Source organism: Tachyglossus aculeatus, chromosome 3, assembly GCF_015852505.1.
Source record: "Tachyglossus aculeatus isolate mTacAcu1 chromosome 3, mTacAcu1.pri, whole genome shotgun sequence".
NCBI classification, from domain to species: Eukaryota; Metazoa; Chordata; class Mammalia; order Monotremata; family Tachyglossidae; genus Tachyglossus; species Tachyglossus aculeatus.
Window position 1 is genome coordinate 18,874,087 of NC_052068.1, and position 20,440 is coordinate 18,894,526.

The 20,440-nt window shown below is 45.3% G+C and overlaps 1 protein-coding gene across 3 annotated transcripts in view; it reads left to right on the forward strand.

Moving 5' to 3' along the window:
• Positions 1 to 20,440, forward strand: part of MARCHF8 (membrane associated ring-CH-type finger 8) — a 231,933-nt gene that overhangs the window by 16,044 nt on the left and 195,449 nt on the right. For 2 of the 3 annotated variants that reach the window (XM_038743686.1, XM_038743689.1), the window contains exon 2: positions 15,852 to 15,928. The exons of the other annotated variant lie outside the window; for it this stretch is intronic. The gene's annotated coding sequence lies outside the window, so the exon portion shown is untranslated. The remainder of the gene's footprint in view (positions 1 to 15,851; positions 15,929 to 20,440) is intronic. 3 annotated transcript variants of the gene reach the window in all.

The window sequence follows — 20,440 nt, forward strand, 5'->3', positions numbered from 1 at the left end:
TCCCTGCTCTGCCACTTGTCAGCTGTGTGACTTTGGGCAAGTCACTTCACTTCTCTGTGACTCAGTTACCTCATCTGTAAAGTGGGAATTAAGACTGTGAGCCCCACGTGGGACAAGCTGATCACCTTGTATCCCCCCAGCGCTTAACAGTGCTTTGCACATAGTAAGCACTTAGCAAATACCATTATTAGTAGTAGTAGCAACATTCACTGATTTCCCATTTCTATAGAAAGCACTTGGGAAGTAAAGAATAAAGTGACAGGATTCCTATCCACAAAGAGCTTATACTCTAATGGAGGCGGTAAACATGAAAATATCTACAGCTAGAGTGGTCAAAATGAACAACTGAAGAAACGTGTGTGTGTGTGTGTGTGTGTGTGTGTATTCAAACATATATATTTTTAAATGGTATTAAGCATTTACTGTGTGCCAGGCACTGTACTAAGTACTGAGCTGGTTACAAGCAAATCGAGTTGGACACAGTCCCTGACCCTCATGGGGTTTGCGGTCTTAATCCTCATTTTTGAAATGAGGGAAGTGGGGCACAGAGAAGTGAAGTGATTTGCCCAAGGTTGCACAGCAGACAAGTGGCAGAATTGGGATTAGAACTCAGGTCCTTCTGACTTCCAGGACTATGATAAAGTCACATAGCCAACAATTGGTGGGGCTGGGAATAGAACCTAGGTCCTTCGGACTCCCAGCTCCTTCCTTTGTCCATTAGGCCAAGCTGCATTGTATATATACTTCATCATCATCATCATCAGTCGTATTTATACTTATATCATTCTGCGTATCAATCAAAAAATTCTCACTTAAAAGCTCTCCATCACCTTTCCCCCTCCTACCTCCCCTCCCTTCTGTCCTTCTCCAGCCCAGCCCGCACCCTCCACTCCTCTGCCGCCACTAACCTCCTCACTGGCCCTCGTTCTCACCTCATTCTCGTAGTAAGCACAGGGGTGGATACAAGCAAATCGGATTGAACACAGTCGCTGTCCCACATGGGGTTCACAGTCTTAATTCCCATTTTATAAATGAGGTCACTGAGGCACAGAGTGAAATGATTTGCCCAAGGCCACACAGCAGACAGGGGGCAGAGCTGGGATTAGAACCCGTGAAATTCTGACTCGCAGCGCAGAGAAGTAAAGCGACTTGCTGAAGGTCATACAGCAGACAAATGGCAGAGGCAGGATTAGAACCCAGGTCCTTCCGACTTCTAGGCCCATGCTCTATCCACTAGGCCACACTGTGTGGATCTTCTTTATAAATGCTGACTTTCTCCAACCCCCTTTCAGGATCTTCCCCTACCTCAGCTCCTTAGCCACAGTGTTGCTTTGGGGTTAGCACCAGCAATTCAATAACACAAGAAGAGAGCGAGACAAAAGACAAGCAGAGGTGAGGCCAAAAACGATTTTGCAAGAAAATGAAATGCAAAATTTCGGGTATAAATGGTATGCAGGGTGTTAGAAACACTTGTGAAAAATGACTTTTCCCCGCAGACTGAGACCCTGGAGTCTGTGCTCGTTGTAAAATTTTAATTGGTTTATTTATAAGGAGCCGTAGTTATTAAAATATTAATGATCATAGCTCTCTGATGGCCACTTAGTGTATGGGCAGCGAGTTACTTGTCTTGGGTAATGCCAATTCCTGTTCCGTACATTAGAGTGTTCCTTTATTGATAGGTTGCCTAGAAATGTTCAAGAGGGAAGAGTTATTGAAACAAAATTACCATTTCCTAGAAGGGGTTTCCCTTTTCTAGGTTGGAACATGAACTGAGGTCGGGGTGGGGTAAACCGGATTCGTGCTGGAGTCCCCAGGTTACACAGTCCTACTTGCTTTCCACTAGTGAAACACACACACCCAGAAATCCCCAGAAAGGCCTACTTGACACCGAAAAGGAAGCTCCCTTCCCTTCCCTTCCCTTCCCTTCCCTTCCCTTCCCTTCCCTTCCCTTCCCTTCCCTTCCCTTCCCTTCCCTTCCCTTCCCTTCCCTTCCCTTCCCTTCCCTTCCCTTCCCTTCCCTTCCCTTCCCTTCCCTTCCCTTCCCTTCCCTTCCCTTCCCTTCCCTTCCCTTCCCTTCCCTTCCCTTCCCTTCCCTTCCCTTCCCTTCCCTTCCCTTCCCTTCCCTTCCCTTCCCTTCCCTTCCCTTCCCTTCCCTTCCCTTCCCTTCCCTTCCCTTCCCTTCCCTTCCCTTCCCTTCCCTTCCCTTCCCTTCCCTTCCCTTCCCTTCCCTTCCCTTCCCTTCCCTTCCCTTCCCTTCCCATTTATTGAGCACTTACTGTGCAAAGAGCACTGTTCTAATCGCTTGGGAGAGTATAATATAACAATAAACAGACACATTCCCTGCCCACAATGAGCTAACACTGTACTAAACACTGGGCTAGATATGAGACAGTCAGGTCTCGTATGAGAAGCAGTATGGCCCAGTGGATAGAGCACGGGCCTGGGAGTAAGGAGGACCTGAGTTCTAATGCCGACTCCACCCCTTGTCTGCTGTGTGACCTTGGGAAAGTCGCTTCACTTCTCTGTGCCTTATGTCATCTGGAAAATTCATTCATTCAGTCAGTCGTATTTATTGAGTGCTTACTGTGCGCAGAGCACTGTTCTAAGCACTTGGGAGGTACAAGTTGGCAACATATAGAGATGGTCCCTACCCAACAAAGGGCTCGCAGTCTAGAAGGGGGAGACAGACTACCAAACAAAACATGTGGACAGCTGTCAAGTCGTCAGAACAAATAGAATTAAAGCTAAATGTACATCATTAACAAAATAAATAAGATGGTAAATATGTACAAGTAAAATAGAGTAATAGATCTGTACAAACATATACAGGTGCTGTGGGGAGAGGAAGGGGGTAGGGCGAGGGGGGAAGAGGAGAGGAAAAAGGGGGCTCAGTCTGGGAAGGCCTCCTGGAGGAGGTGAGCTCTCAATAGGGCTTTGAAGGGAGAAAGAGCTAGCTTGGCGGATGTGCGGAGGGAGGGCATTCTAGGCCTGGGGGAGAATGTGGGCTGGGGGTCGACGGCGGGACCGGAGAGAATGAGGTTCGGTGAGGTGGTTAGCAGCAGAGGAGTGGAAGGTGTGGGCTGGGCTGGAGAAGGAGAGAAGGGAGGTGAGGTAGGAGGGGGCGAGGGGATGGACAGCCTTGAAGCCGAGAGTGAGGAGTTTTTGCTTGATGCGTAGGTTGATGGGCGGCCACTGGAGATTTTTGAGGAGGGGAGTAACATGCCCAGAGCGTTTCTGCACAAAGATGATCCGGGCAGCAGCGTGAAGTATAGACTGAAGTGGGGACAGACAGGAAGGTGGGAGATCAGAGAGGAGGCCGATGCGGTAATCCAGTCGGGATAGGATGAGAGATCGAACCAGCACGGTAGCGGTTTGGATGGAGAGGAAAGGGCGGATCTTGGTGATGTTGTGGAGGTGAGACAGGCAGGGTTTGGTGACGGACTGGATGTGAGGGGTGAACGAGAGAGCAGAGTTGAGGATGCCACCAAGGTTGTGGGCTTGTGCGATAGGAAGGATGGTAGTGCCGTCTACAGTGATGGGAAAGTCAGGGAGAGGACAGGGTTTGGGAGGGAAGCTAAGGAGTTCAGTCTTGGACATATTAAGTTTTAGATGGTGGGCAGACATTCAGATGGAGATGTCTTGAAGGCAGGAGGAGACACGAGTCTTAAGGGAGGGAGAGAGAGCAGGGGCAGAGATGTAGATCTGGGTGTCATCAGCGTAGAGATGATAGTTGAAGCCGTGGGAGCGATTGAGGTCATCAAGGGAGTGAGTGTAGACCGAGAACAGAAGGGGACCAAGAACTGACCCTTGAGGAACCCCGACAGTAAGGGGATGGGAGGGGGAGGAAGAGCCTGCAAAGGAGACTGAGAATGAACGGCCGGAGAGATAAGAGGAGAATCAGGAGAGGACGGAGTCTGTGAAGCCAAGGTCAGATAGCGTGTTGTGGAGAAGGGGGTGGGCCACAGTGTCGAAGGCAGCTGAGAGGTCGAGGAGCTTTAGGAAAGAGTAGGAAAATGGAGATTAAGACTGTGAGCCCCAAGTGGGACAACCTGTTAACCTTGTATCTACCCCAGCGCTTAGAACAGTGCTTGGCACATAATAAGAGCTTAACAAATACCATTATTGTTATTATTATGATTATTATTATTAGAAGCAGTGTGACAGCGGAAAGAGCACGGGCTTGGGAGTCAGAGGTCATGGGTTTGAATCCCTGATCCACCACTTGTCAGCTGTGTGACCTTGGGCAAGCCGCTTCACTTCTCTCGGCCTCAGTTCCCTCATCTGGAAAATGGGGATTAAGACCGTGAGCCCCTCAGGGGACAACCTGGTGACCTTTTATCTACCCCAGTACCTAGAACAGTGCTTGACACATAGTAAGTGCTTAACAAATGCCATTATTATGATTACTATCATAATAATTATTATGATGAATTGTACTTTCCAAGCGCTTAGTACAGTGCTCTGCACACAGTAAGCACTCAATAAAAACGTTCATATTACTATCATCATTATTAATAAAAATAATTAGCATTATTAATATTTTTATTATTACTGCCCTATATTATTACAATATTTTATGTATTATATATTATATCATGACACATTTAATATTATATATGGATATATAACATTATATATCATAATGCATAATATTACATAGGCATATATCATAATATATATGCATACATACTGTAAATCATATATTATTATGATTATTATTAATATATGCATATATACTGTATAGCAGCATGGCTCAGTGGAAAGAGCCCAGGCTTGGGAGACAGAGGTCACAGGTTCAAATCCCAGCTCTGCCAATTGTCAGCTGTGTGACTGGGCAAAAGTCACTTCACTTCTCTGGGCCTCAGTTCCCTCATCTGTAAAATGGGGATGAAGACTGTGAGCCCCCCGTGGGACAGCCTGATCACCTCGTAGCCTCCCCTGTGCTTAGAACAGTGCTTGGCACGTAGTAAGTGCTTAACAAATGCCATTATTATGCTTATATATACTGTATATCATATATGGGTTCAAAGCCCAGCTCTGCCAGTTGTCAGCTGTGTGACTTTGGGCAAGTCACTTCACTTCTCTGTGCCTCAGTTAACTTATCTGTACAATGGGGATTAAGACTGTGAGCCCCACGTGGGACAACTTGATCACCTTGTAACCTCCCCAGCACTTAGAACAGTGCTTGGCACATAGTAAACACTTAATAAATGCTATTATTATTATTATAACTGTGTCAATTTAGTTAGCTCATATGTATCCCAGCACTTAGGACAGTGCCTGGCACATAGTAACGCTTAACAACTACCATTTTTAAAAAAATGGTCCTCTGTCCTATACAGGGTTCACTGTCTAAGGGGGAGGGAGAACATGGCTCTTATCCCCATTTTCCAGATGAGGAAACTGAGGCACAGAGAAATGAAGTGACTTGCCTTAGGTCACACAGCAGAGCAAGTAGCTGAGCTCGGATTAAAACTCGGGTCCTCTCACTCTCAGGCCGTTGCTCTTTCCACTGGGCCACGATTCTTCCCAATCAGGTTAATTTTTCCAGAATATCTTTTATCAGACAATAGTATTTATTGAGCCCTAGCTCTCGGCAGAGCAGTGCACTAAGGTCTTGGGAAAATTTGTAGGATTTCTCTCTTGTACTTTTCCTCTCAGAAATGATCATACTGCCTACTGAAACGTGAAAAAGAATTATTGAAAAATATGTTTATTTCCCAAGGGGGCAGAGGATACAACTTTTTACGTAGCCCAATTGAATGAGCATTTTATTCTTAATGCCCTTTGCTCTCGTCAGTCTTAGTTCTCAGCTTCCCTGGCCTTGCTGAAGTATAAAGTGAGTTATTAAAACGTCTGAGAACACTGTCTTCTCGAATGATTCACTAGGTAAGCAGTCCGGGACGACCCTTGGTTCACTGACTCCAATTCTGTTGCAATGCTGACAGGTTTCTTAGGGTTGAAAATCTCAACTTCCCATCTCAATGTAACCTGTTACTACATTTTAGAAGTGACTTTTAGTTAGCTGTTGGTAAAGTCACTTCCTTGTGCCGCAGTTCCCTCATCTGTAAAATTCATTCATTCATTCGATTGTTTTTATTGAGCGCTTACTGTGTGCAGAGCACTGGACTAAGCACTTGGAAAGTACAGTTCGGCAACAAATGGAGACAATCCCTACCCAACAACGGGCTCACAGTCTAGAAGGGGGTAAACAGACAACAAACAAGTGGACAGGTAGCAGTAGCATAATTGTACTTTCCAAGCGCTTAGTTTAGTGCTTTGCACACAGTAAATGCTCAGTAAATATGATTTGAGTGAATGAGTAATGGGAACTCAATACCTGTTCTCCCTCCTACTGAGTTTGTGAACCGCTTGAGGGACAGGGATTGTGTCCAACCCATTTATCTTGTGTCAACCCTAGTGCTTAACAAATACACTCTTACTATTATTATTGCTATTATTGTTATTATCGTTAGTTCTTTTTTGAAATCTTATGTATATGTGGCAGTTCCTAACTGGTGTATTTGAGGAAGAGAAAGGAAAATTCATTCATTCATCCATTCAATCGTATTTATTGAGCGCTTACTATATGTGGCAGTTCCTAACTGGTGTATCTGAGGAAGAGAAAAGAAAAATTCATTCATTCATTCATTCAATCATATTTATTGAGCGCTTACTGTATGCAGAGCACTGCACTAAACTCTTGGGAAGTACAAGTTGGCAACATGTAGAGACTGTCCCTACCCAACAGCGGGCTCACAGTCTAGAAGAAAAATGTATCTCTTCCACTTCCGAGGCTGGTCCTTGTGGGCTTTGACTAGGTTTTCCAGTGGGTTAGAGCAGGGGCTGGGACATGTGGTTTCGGTTCTAAGATGGGCAATTAAATTTGTAACCCAGATGTGGCTTGGTGCCCACACACTTCCCTTGAGCTCTGGCCACTCTGCAAAATTTTGATAATATTATCTCCTTCCCAGTGGTGCTGGGTGGCTCGGTTTACACCCTGAGGTGAAGAAGCTTAAAAACAGAAAATATTCTTATCACCAGCATTCATTCCTAATTATGCAAAGTCAGGACTTGTTTTTGCCTTTTCAAATAATAATAATAATAATAATGATGGTATTTAAGAGCTTATTATGTGCCAGACACTGTTCTAAGCGCTGGGGTGGATAATAATAATAATAATAATAATGACGGTATTTATTAAGCGCTTACTATGTGCAAAGCACTGTTCCAAGCGCTGGGGAGGTCACAAGGTGATCGGGTTGTCCCACGGGGGGCTCACAGTCTTAATCCCCATTTTACAGATGAGGGAACTGAGGCCCAGAGAAGTGAGTGACTCGCCCAAAGTCACACAGCGGGCAATTGGCGGAGCCGGGATTTGAACCCATGACCTCTGACTCCAAAGCCCGGGCTCTTTCCACTGAGCCACGCTGCTTCCCTGATACAAGCAAGTGGGGGTGGACACAGTCCCTATCTCATGTGGGGCTCACAGTCTCAATCCCCATTTTCCAGATGAGGTAACTGAGGCCAAGAGAAGTGAAGTGACTTGCCCAAGGTCACCCAGCAGACTGGTGGCAGAGCTGGGATTAGAACCCACAATCTTCTCACTCCCAGGCCCCAGCTGTATCCACTACACCATGCTAATCCTTACTAATTTACCAGTCAATAATATATGTGTATATATGATGACTTTTGTAAATTTTATATTGGATCTAAATGTAGGTGTTTGGTTTTTTTTTGTTAGGATAGCTTTCATATTGAAAAGCTTTCACAGTCTGGAGGTGTGAAGGATTTGTTCACTCTTAATTGAGCAGAGTCAGCCCTGTCACTAATCTTGAGTCTGCATATATGACTGAGGTCTTCAGCCTCTCTAAGAACCTCAGCAGGCAGTGATGCTGTGCCTTCTTGATATAGAGGAACTGAAAGTCTTAGAGCCGGTGCCTTGCCTGTGAATTCTGGAATCGTCAGTGTGTTTTGATAGAGTGTGCCTTCCTTGAATGATAGTACAGGAGACAAGTTCTTCCTTTTTTTTTTTTTTTTTTTTTTAGAGAGGCGATGGAAGGAAGTTGGTTTAATCTTGAACAATTAGCTCAAGGTTTGTTTTCAGAATAGGCTAACATTGATTTAGTGCGGCTACGTTGCTTTTCTGAATGAGTCTTTCCTGTAATGAGCACGCTTTTCAGCTTCCCTCTAGGGGGGACGTTCAATCCTCATGATACTGATGATAATAATTGTGATATTTGTTTAGCAATTACTATGTGCCAAGTGCTGGGGTCGATTCAAGCTAATCTCAGTCCTTACTTGGGGCTCACAGTCTGAGTAAGAGGGAGTAAGTAAGAGTAAGTAAGAGGGCCTGGAATGCCCTCCCTCTGCCCATCCGCCAAGCTAGCTCTCTTCCTCCCTTCAAGGCCCTGCTGAGAGCTCCCCTCCTCCAGGAGGCCTTCCCAAACTGAGCCCCTTCCTTCCTCTCCCTCTCGTCCCCTTCTCCATCCTCCCCATCTTACCTCCTTCCCTTCCCCACAGCACCTGTATATATGTATATGTGTTTGTATATATTTATTACTCTATTTATTATTTATTTTACTTGTACATATCTATTCTATTAATTTTATTTTGTTAGTATGTTTGGTTTTGTTCTCCGTCTCCCCCTTTTAGACTGTGGGCCCACTGTTGGTTAGGGACTGTCTCTATATGTTGCCAACTTGTACTTCCCAAGCGCTTAGTACAGTGCTCTGCACACAGTAAGCGCTCAATAAATACGATTGATTGATTGAGTACAGTCATTGAATCCCCATTTTCCAGATGAGGAAACCAAGGCCCAGAGCTGTTAACGTGATTAGCTCTCGGAAGGTCAGATTTGGTCCTGGGTCATTCCCATCCGTGGGATTTTTAGGTGGCCAGTTGGGTTCCTGAGTCACATGGGGGTTACAGAGTGACTTCTGGGGGCCCGGATAGGTTTGAGCCCGTGGAGCCAACTAGGATGGAGTAGGAGCTGGCCAGGGGAAAGCCCCCAATTAACCCAACCTCCCATTAGCCCCCTGGTCTGGAGGAGAAAGCCAGAGCTAAGCCCTCCCCTCCAAACCTCCCCTAGAAAGGTTGTATTCCCCAGGGCCTTCCCCAGAACTAGGCAGGAACACTCTCTAGACTTTACCTCACCCAAAGAGTGCTTTAAAACCATGGCAAATGCTCAGCGTGACTGTCCTGTGATCCTATTGTATGTTCTTGACGTGCTAGCCCACGGTTACTGATGTAGTGACAGATCCCTACACGAGGAAAGAGTCAGGGGTTGTGGGTTCTAATGCCGGCTCTGCCATTGATCAGCTGTGTGACTTTGACTTATCTGAGCCTTACCTGTGTCACTTGACTTATCTGAGCCTCAGTTCCCTCATCTGTAAAATGGGGATGAAGACTGTGAACCCCACCTGGGACAACCTGATGACCTTGTATCTACCCCAGCACTTAGATCAGTGCTCGGCACATAGTAAGCGCTTAACAAATGCCATCATCATCATCATCCGAACTCTAGAGGCTTCGCCACCCGGCCCCGAGCCCAGTGAAGTCGGTGATGAGGTTCGCTCTTCAGGGAACCCCGTTTGAACGGGGTTCATGGCCCCAGATCCGCTGAGGTGATCGGTCCCCATTCCGTCTCGGTGATTCCTGAAGGGGTGGAGGCAAAAGCAGCAGCAACCTGCCATCCAGAACAGCTCATGGCCACGGATGGGCTGGGCTGCCTGGATTCCCCGTGAAAAGACAACCTCCCACTCATCTTTTCCTAGACTCTTTTTTTCTTGCTTTGTTTTTAGTGCGGCTTAGTGCAAACAGCCTGGAACTGCCTAAGCTTTTAATTCCCCCACCTGCCATCCCTTCTGCCTCCATTGTATACTTGGCTGTGTAGCCCTTCAGCACCTGGATACCCACCCCAACCCAATGGCACCTTCATCCATATCCTTAGGCTCTACTATTTCCAGAATCTGGAATTGAGAAGCGGAGTAGCCTAGGAGTCAGAAGGACCTGGGTTCTAATTCCGTCCCCGCCACTTGTCTGCTGTGTGACCTTGGGCAAGTCACCTCACTTCTCTGTTACCTCATCTGTAATAATAATGATGGTATTTATTAAGTGCTTACTATATGCAAAGCACTGTTCTGTATAATGGAGATTGAGGCTGTGAGCCCCATATGGGCTGTGACTGTGTGACCTGATTGGCTTGCATCCACCACAGTGCTTAGTACAGTGCCTGGCATAGAGTAAGCGCTTAACAAATGCTACAGTTATTGTTATTATTAGTAGTATTATTTTAATGTCTGTCTCTCCCTTTAGACTTCTTGTGGGCAAGGATGGTGTCTACCAGCTCTGTTGAATTGCACTTCCTTAAACGCTTAGTTCAGTGCTCCGCACCGATTAAGCACTCAGTAAATACCAGTGATTGGTTGATTGAGTCAGGAGACCTGGGTCCAGTGCTTAGAACAGTGCTTTGCACATAGGAAGTGCTTAATAAATGCATTATTATTATTATTATTCTAATACTATCACTGTCACTTACCTGCTGTTTTATCTTGGTAAAGTCACTCAACTTTTTTTATGGTATTTGTTAAGCACTTAGTGTGTTCCAGGCACTGCTCTAAGCACTGGGGAAGATACAAACTAACCAGGTTGGACACAGTCCCTGTCCCACATGAGGCTCACAGTCTTAATCCCCATTTTCCAGATGAGGTAACTGAGGCACAGAGAAGCAAAGTGACTTGCCCAAGGTCACCCAGCAGAAAAGTGGCAGCGCTAGAATTACAACCCAGGTCTTCCTGACTCCCAAGTCTGTGCTCTATCCACTAGCCCACACTGCTTCTCCGTGCCTGTTTCCTCATTAGTAAAATTGAGAATAGTAATAATAATAATGATGGCATTTATTAGAGAAGCAGTGTGGCTCAATGGAAAGAGCCCGGGCTTTGGAGTCAGAGGCCATGGGTTCAAATCCCGGCTCCGCCACTTGTCAGCTGTGTGACTTTGGGCAAGTCACTTCACTTCTCTGTGCCTCAGTGACTTCATCTGTAAAATGGGGATTAAGACTGTGAGCCCCCCGTGGGACAACCTGATCACTTTGTAACCTCCCCGGCGCTTAAAACAGTGCTTTGCACATAGTAAGCGCTTAATAAATGCCATTATTATTATTATTATCATCATCATCATTATTATTATTATTATTATTATTATTATTATTAAGCATTTACGTTGTGCAAGGCACTGTTCTAAGCGCTGGGAAGATACCTGTTCTCTCTCCCCCGTAGATTGTGAGCCCCACATGGGACAGGGATTGTCTGATCTGCTTATGGTGTATCAATCAATCTTATTGAGCCCTTACAGAGTGCAAAGCTCTGTACTAAGCATTTGGGAGAGTACAACATAACAGAGTTGGTAGACACATTCCCTACCCACAGTGAGCTTTCATCTACCCTAGAGCGTGGCGGAGAGTCAGTGCTTAACAAATCCACTTGTTATGATTGTCTTGTCTTATGCTGTTGTCGTCTCCGACCCGTGAACAAATACCACTTGTTATTGTTGTCTTGTCTTATGCCGTTATTGTCTCCAACCCGTGGAGACTCCATGGACACATCTCTCCCAGAACAGCCCATCTCCATCTGCCGTCATTCTGGTGGGGGATCCATAGAACTTGCTTGGTCACAATACGGAGGAGCACGGGCTTGGGAGTCAGAAGTCGTGGGTTCAAATCCTGGCTCCACCGCTTGTCAGCTGTGTGACTTCGTGCAAGTCACTTAACTTCTCTGAGCCTCAGTTACCTCATCTGTAAATTGGGGATTAAGACTGTGAGTCCCACGTGGGACAACCTGATCACCTTGTATCCTCCCCAGTGCTTAGAACAGTGCTTTGCACATAGTAAGTGCTTAACAAATGCCATTACTATTAATACGGAAGTGGTTTACCATTGCATTCTTCCTCAGAGTTAACTTTAAGTATCCGCCCTTGACTCTCGCCCAGGTCGCTGCTGCCCAGCAGCGCAGGTGAGTTTTGACTTGTAGCAGATTGCCTTGCCCTTTTAGACTGTGAGCCCACTGTTGGGTAGGGACTGTCTCTATATGTTGCCAACTTGTACTTCCCAAGCGCTTAGTACAGTGCTCTGCACACAGTAAGTGCTCAATAAATGCGATTGATTGATTGATTGCCGTCGCTAGCCACTGCCCAAACTAGGAATGGAGTGGGTGGGCCTCTGCTTGACTCTTCCTTGTATAGTCAAGACTGGTAGAGTCTTGGAGACACTCCAGGTGTGATCCTGAGAGGTGAACTTATTACTGCTATTATCATCATCATCATTATTATTATTTGCAACTAGGACTCATCAGTTGCATTTTCTTTAGCCTAGCGAATTGTGGCTTTTTTTTCCCCCTTCCAATTATGATTTCCTTAAACTGAGTCACACAGAAAATAACAAATGATGCTTTGTTTGGTGATCTCCACCTTGGAGAATCGGAGCAGTCAGTCAGCTGGCTCAGTTCTGTGCTAATGAGCATCTGCTGAATTGTCAAGGAGCTGGGCGAGACCTGCCCTAGGCTTATGCTGCTCTGAGCACCTTCGCCAAACGTCTCCATCATAATGATGGCATTTAGTAAGCGCTTACTATGTGCCAAGCCCTCTTCTAAGTGCTGGGGTAGAGACAGTATTATCGATTTGGACACACTCCCTATCCCACTTGGGGCTCACAGTTTAGGTAGGAGGGAGTGAGATTTAATCCTCATTTTTACAGATGAGGAAACTGACGGACAGAAAATAATAATAATGATTGTGGTACTTGTTAAGTGTTTACTGTGTGCCAGCGCTGGAGGAGATACAAGTTAATCAGGTTGGACCATGGTAAAAATGCAGTTAATCAGGTTGAGGCTCACACTCTTAATCCCCATTTTGCAGTTGAGGCCCAGGGAAGTAAAGGACTTACCTAAGGTCACACGGAAGGCAAGTGGTGGAGCTGGGATTGGAAAGCAACAATGGAGAGCCCTTTCTCGATGATGATAATAATAATAATAATAATAGCATTTATTAAGCGCTTACTATGTGCAAAGCACTGTTCTAAGCGCTGGGGGGGATACAAGATGATCAGGTTGTCCCACGTGGGGCTCACAGTCTTAATCCCCATTTTATAGATGAGGTAACTGAGGCACAGAGAAGTGAAGTGACTTGCCCAAAATCACACAGCTGACAAGTGGCGGAGCTGGGATTTGAACCCATGACCTCTGACTCCAAAGCCCGTTCTCTTTCCACTGAGCCACTCTGTCTGTTGACCTTATAGGCCATTTAACCCCTTTTAAAAGACTGTTGAATCGGTTTAGAGCCCACACAGGCTCATACTGGGGAATGAGAATCTGTAGGGATCCCCCACAAATGCTCAAGAGGGAAATAGTGTCTTTGAGCTCTTTATCCCATTTATGTCTTCAAGCTCTTGAATTGTTTGTGCAGAAATAACCAGCCCTCCTTGCACTTGGGAGGTAAGGCATGAATAAAAGTTGAGACATTCCTTCGAATCTCTGAACAGTGCAGTTCTCGAATCCCCTCTTCCCCTCACCCCCACCCTGTGGAACCAGTAATGAAACTTAACGATCTGTATCTGCTTTTAAAGAGAAGCAAACCTGTTTTCTCACTACTTAGAAAACAGAAGCGGGCTGCAGTGGTGACTGTGGTGGCTTTAAATTTCCCAGGATGTTGACCCTCTGATTAAAAAGTGACAAACCCGGATTGCATTCTTGGAATCCTTGGGGTCACTGGGAAAGGAAATGCACATCCCACTTCTCCAGACATATTTAAGGGAGATCTTAATCTCCCGGACTCCAAAGCTACTTGTTTAGAAATGATCTTAATGCCTTAGTCTGCAACTGCACAGTTGTCTGAGGGAGTGCCTTGTGAAAGATGAGGCTATGATTGTTATGTTTACTGATATTTGAGAGAGATGTAGAGCAGTGAGAAAGCAAGAATGTGTTTTGTGAAACGCTTAAACTGTTCCGGTATTTAGTTGGCCTTTCGTACATCATACTTGCACTGCAAAGTCAAGTGAATAATGAGGACTGAAGTTGTGCAGGAAGTGTTTCCTACTCTAGTAACCATTTTAAAGTAACACCTGACTCCTCCTTTTTCTGGTTGATTGGAAGAGAACTGGCTTTTTAATCTATATAATGATAATAATTCTGGTATTTGTTAAAGTGCTCACTGTGTGCCAGGCACTGTACTAAGCGCTGGGGTGGATACAAGCAAATCGGGTTGGACACAGCCCCCATCCCACGTGGGGCTCACGGTCTTAATCCCCATTTTTCAGATGAGGAAACTGAGGCCCAGTGAAGTGACTTGCCCAAGGTCATACAGCAGACGAGTAGCGGAGCAAGGATTAGAACCCATGACCTTCTGACTCCGTCTTGATCCACTATGCCGAGCTGCTTCCCTATATCTACAGCTACACCTCTGATAGCAAAATTCTTGTGTGTTTGTGTCTCTGTGTGTATAAGAAGAGGCCAATGTGGGATCCAGAGTCTCAGCCACATATTGGGTACACAAAAAAGTTGTCCCTTTTGTGTTGTGCTTTATGTTTGCCATTCCTGTTTTCTCTTTTTCCTCCTTGTCTCTGTGTCTCATTACCTGTGAATAAAAGAGTAATATGTATTTTTTTTTATTCTAAGAGTTCCTGAAGTTTTTTGGGATAGTTTGGTCTTTTATGAGGTTTGGGCTCCTGCTCATCTCTTTGTCTTTTCCCTAGGAGAAGAGTAAATGCGATCTCTGCTACGTTTGGTATTCAGTTCTGTGACGAGCATTCAGTATAGAGTAGTTTGAATTAGAGCTCAGCCGTAGTCCCGTATTTTAATCCTTAGATCTCCTAGCAAAGTATTAAAGTGTTTGCTTTTTTTTATTCTAAGAGTTCCTGAAGATTTTTGGGATAGTTTGGTCTTTTATGAGGTTTGGGCTCCTGCTCATCTCTTTGTTTTTTTCCCTAGGAGAAGAGTAAATGCGATCTCTGCTACGTTTGGTATTCAGTTCTGTGACGAGCATTCAGTATAGAGTAGTTTGAATCAGAGCTAAGCCGTAGTCCTGTATTTTAATCCTTAGATCTCCTAGCAAAGTATTAAAGTGTTTGCTTTTTTTATTCTAAGAGTTCCTGAAGATTTTTGGGATAGTTTGGTCTTTTATGAGGTTTGGGCTCCTGCTCATCTCTTTGTTTTTTCCCTAGGAGAAGAGTAAATGCTATCTCTGCTACGTTTGGTATTCAGTTCTGTGACGAGCATTCAGTATAGAGTAGTTTGAATCAGAGCTAAACCGTAGTCCCGTATTTTAATCCTTAGATCTCCTAGCAAAGTATTAAAGTGTTTGCTCACCTTTGAACAGAGAAAACTGTTTAATGTAAAAGTCAGTTTTAGTTTCTGATTCTTCTAGAGATCAGGGGCAAAGTTGAATTTGACGTACGATATTTGCAAGAGAAATGTTTGTGAATCAAAAGTGGAAAAGCTGGGCAAAGTTGTTTATAACTGGGCTGAAGGATGCTGCGCAGATACAGGGATACAGTCAGTCCAGCCTGATTATTTTGTATCTACCCCAGTGCCCTGTATAGTGCTTGGCACATAGTAAGTGCTTAACAAACATCAAAATTATTATTATCATTAATCTCTCTTGAGGTTGGGGGAAGGGATTGTCACAGTTTATTGCTGTATTGTTCTTTCCCACGCGCTTAGTACAGTGCTCTGCACACAGTAAGTGCTTAGTAAATGCGACTGAATGAATGAATTTGTTGCACCGCTGACCAATGCACAACCGTGCACTAAGCCCTTGGGAGAGGATACTTCAGGTCAGAGACATCATCTTTGTCTTCACAGGGTTTACGGTCTTCAGGGGGACAGAAATGTTAAAGGAAGAGCTGAAGTCCAGTCTCCTGATCAATGGGAGGAGTTGTGTACGTATCCTTTCATTTGCCATAATAGTAATAATGATAAAAATAGTAATTGTGGTCTTCGTTAAGCCTGGTATAGATACAAGATAATCAGGCCTCAACTGGGGCTCACAGTCTAAATAGGAAGGAGAACAGGGTATTGCATACCCATTTTGAAGATGAGGGAACTGAGACACAGAGAAGTTGTCAATCAGTCGTGGTTATTGAGCCCTTACTGTGTGCAGAGTAAAGCACTAAACTTGGGAAGGTGAAGCCCAACAGAGTTGGGAGACACATTCCCTGCCCACAGTGAGCTTACAGTTTAGAGGAGGAAAGAGACATTAAGATAAACAAATAAATTACAGATATGTATATAAGTGCTGTGGGGTTGGGGAAGAGGTAAAAAGTTTGCAAATCCCAGTGCAAGGTCGATGTAAAAAGGAGAGGGAGAGGAAAGGACGGCTTAGTCCGGGAAGGCCCCTTGGAGGAGATAAGCTTTTAATGAGGTTTTTGAAAGTGGGGAGAGTGATCATTGTCGGATATGAAGAGGGAGGGCGTTCCAGGCCAGAGGCAGGGCGTGGGCCAGAGGTCGGCAGCGAGGTAAAGAAGATAGAGGTGCTTTGAGCAGGTTGGCATTAGAAGAGTGAAGTGTGTGGGCTGGGTTGTAATAGTATAGTAAGCTCATTGCAGGCAGGAAATGTGTCTGTTGATTGTTGTATCATAGTCTCCCAAGCGCTTACTACAGTGTTCTGCACCCAGCAAGCGCTCAGTAAATACGATTGAATGAATGAATGAAGGAGAGCGGCAAGGTAAGGAGGAGGAAACCAGGTGACTGAGTGCTTTAAAGCCGGTGGTAAGGAGTTTCTGTTGGAGGTGGAAATGGATGGGCAGCCACTGGAGGTTCTTGAGGAGTGGGGAAACCCGGACTGGATGTTCTTGTAGAAAAATGATCTGGGCAGCAGAGTGAAGTATGGACTGGTGTGGGGCGAGACAGGAATCTGGGAGGTCAGCAAGGAGGCTGATGCAGTAATCAAGGCTGGATAGGATAAGTGCTTGGATTAATTGGTAGCAGTTTGGATGGTGAAAAAAGGGTGGATTTTAGCGATGTTGTGAAGGTCGAACCGACAGGATGTGGTGGCAGATTGAATCCTTGGGTTGAACGAGAGTAACGAGTTTGGGATAACGGCCAAGGCGACGTGCTCGTTAGACGGGGAGGATGGTAGTGCTGTCCACAGCGATGGGAAAGTCAAGGGGAGGACAGGGTTTGGTTGGGAAATAAAGAGTTCCGTTTTGGACACGACTTGTTCAAGTTCACCCAGCAGACAAGTGGCGGTCCTGGGAGTTGAACACGGGTCTTCTGACTCTGAGGCCCGTGCTGTTTTCCCTTGGTCACGCTGTTTCCTAAGAGTAATTAGGCAGAGGTGCAGCACATTGTGAAATGCGTGTGCTGGCTTTGCTCATGTTAACCTGCTCCAAGCAGAGCAAGGACTGGAATCCAAGTCTCCTACTTCAAGGCAGGGGCCTTTCCATGGCTCCAACAGCAGGGCTGCTTCATGGGGCGCTCGGCTATCTCCTACGTGGAGAACAAGATTATACTAGTAGCATTTCTATCTCCCCAGCCCAGACGTTTTTCTTAGGTCTTCGAGCTTCAGACTGTTGGCTACTGGGTATGATCAAATGCGAGCTTGGGCACCGAGCGTAATTTGGCAGGAACCATACGTCCTGTTTTTCTGTCGGAGAAGGAAAGCACTTCTCTCCAAAAAAAATTAGAATAACAGTTGGAGCAGCCGCGAGAAACACTGTTTCCTCAAGTCTTCCCTGATCTCTGGGTGCTGCTAGGTCATGGAATCTACTTGGGCAAGCAACTAGTGTTCCCTGTGGTAAATAACCTCCCGAAGAATACTTTTTCCTAATTGCCTTAGTTCGTAAAGTGTTCTTCCAAACTATTGATGATGTATCATGGTCATGTTCATCTTTGCTTTCTTGGAAAGAATTGCTTGGGGAAATTAATGGGTCTGTGTGTTTCCTAAAATCTAAAGCTGCACGATCCATTTAATTCATTCAGTTGTATTTCTTGAGTGCGTACTGTGTGCAGAGCACTGTACTAAGCAGAAAGGAGGCGTGAGAAGCAGTATTGCCTTGGTGAAAAGAGTAATAATAATAATGGTATTTGTTAAGGGCTTACTGTGTGCCAAGCACTGGTCTAAGTGTTGGGGGAGTACAAGGTAATCAGGTTGTCCCGCGTGGGGTTCACAGTCTTCATCGCCATTTTACAGATGAGGTAACTGAGGCACAGAGAAGTGAAGTGGCTTGCCCAAAGTCACACAGCTGACAAGTTGTGGAGCCAGAATTAGAACCCACCACCTCTGACTCCCAAGCATGGGCTCTTTCCACTATGCCACACTGCTTCTCCAATACAGTACAGGACTGGGAGAAATGAGTCCTTATCCCACCTCTGCCCCTCTGCCACTTACCTGCTGGATGCCCTTGAGCAAGGCAGCTAACTTCTCTGTTCCTCAGTTTTCTCATCTGGAAAATGGGGGATGAAATGCCTCTTCTCCCTCCTAATTAGACTGTAAGCCCCATGTGGCATAGGGACTGTATCCTATCTGGTTATTGCTTATAGACCATTCACTTAGAACAAAGTATGGGGCACAAACACCTATTATACACTGTTGTTAATAATCAATCAGTGGTATTTATTCAGTCAGTCAATCGTATTTATTGGGTGCTTACCGTGTGCAGAGCACTGTACTAAGCACTTGGGAAAGTACAATACAGCAGTATTCATTCATTCAGTCATCTTTATTGAGTGCTTACTGTGTGCAGAGCAGTGTACTAAGCGCTTGGAAAGTACAATTCAGTAATAAAGAGAGACAGTCCCTGCCCACACCGGGTTTGCAGCCTTCGAAGTGGGGGGACAGACATTAAAAGAAGTGAGCAGGTATCAATATAAATAAATAGAATTATAGATATATACACATCAAAAGAGTGTGAGCCCACTGTTGGGTAGGGACTGTCTCTATATGTTGCCAATTTGTACTTCCCAAGAGCTTAGTACAGTGCTCTGCACATAGTAAGCGCTCAATAAATACGATTGATGATGATCAAAATAAGTAAGCAGGCATCAATATAAATAGAATTATAGATACGTATACGCATACACAAGTGCTGTGGGGCAGGGACGGGGGGGGTAGAGCAAAGGGAGGGAGTCGGGGCGATGGGGAGGGGGAACTGAGGAAAAGCAGGCTTTAGTTTGGGAAGGCCTCTTGGAGGAGGTGAGCCTTCAGTGGGGATTTGAAGGGGGAAAATTGGTGAATTTGAGGAGGCAGGGTGTTCCAGGTCAGAGGTAGGATGCGGGCCAGGGGTCGACGGCGGGACAGGCGAGAACGAGGCCCAGTGAGGGAGTGAGCGGTGGCAGAGGAGCGGAGGGTGCGGGCTGGGCTGGAGAAGGAAAGAAGGCAGGCAAGTCGAGAGTGAGGAGTTTTTGATTCATGTGAAGGTTGATAGGCAACCACTGGAGATTTAGTATATACATTAATACAATATTAATTCATATTAACATACTAATATAACAGACACATTTTCTGCCCACAATGAAGTTACAGCAGAAGTGGATGGGCAAGCACTGGAGGTTCTTGAGGAGTGAGGAAACACGGACTGAACATTTTTGTGGAAAACTCATCTGGGCAGCAGGGTGACGTATGGACTGGAGCGGGGAGAGACAGGAGGCAGGGAGGGCAGCGAGGAGGGTGGATTTGGTGACCGACTTAATACGCGGGTTGAATGAGAGAGACGAGTTGAGGAGATCTGTTGTCTGTCTCCCCCTTCTAGACTGTGAGCCCGCTGTTGGGTAGGGACCGTCTCTGTATGTTGCCAACTAGTACTTCCCAAGTGCATAGTACAGTGCTCTGCGCACAGTAAGTGCTCAATAAATGCGATTGAATGCATGAATGAAAACAGTCAAGGATATATGCTTGTGAGACAGACAGGGTGGCGGTGCTGTCTACAGTGATGGGAAAGTCACAGGGAGGACAGGGTTTGCGTGGGAGGATAAATTAATATAAATAAATTACTGAGCACTTACTGCACATCCCCCCCATCTTACCTCCTTCCCTTCCCCACAGCACCTGTATATATGTATATATGTTCGTACATATTTATTACTCTATCTATTTATTTACTCTATTTTACTTGTACATATCTATTCTATTTATTTTATTTTGTTAGTATGTTTGGCTTTGTTCTCCGTCTCCCCCTTTTAGACTGTGAGCCCACTGTTGGGTAGGGACCGTCTCTATATGTTGCCAACTTGTACTTCCCAAGCACTTAGTACAGTGCTCTGCACACAGTAAGTGCTCAGTAAATACGATTGATTGATATAGAGCAGTTATATGATTAATGTAATGTGTATATCTAAAATAGTACAGTGCTAAATGCTTAGTACAGTGCTTAGCACACAGTAAGTGCTCAAATATGATTGAATGAAATAGATAATAGGAATTTGGGGCAGGTGTGATGTATTTAGTACCACTG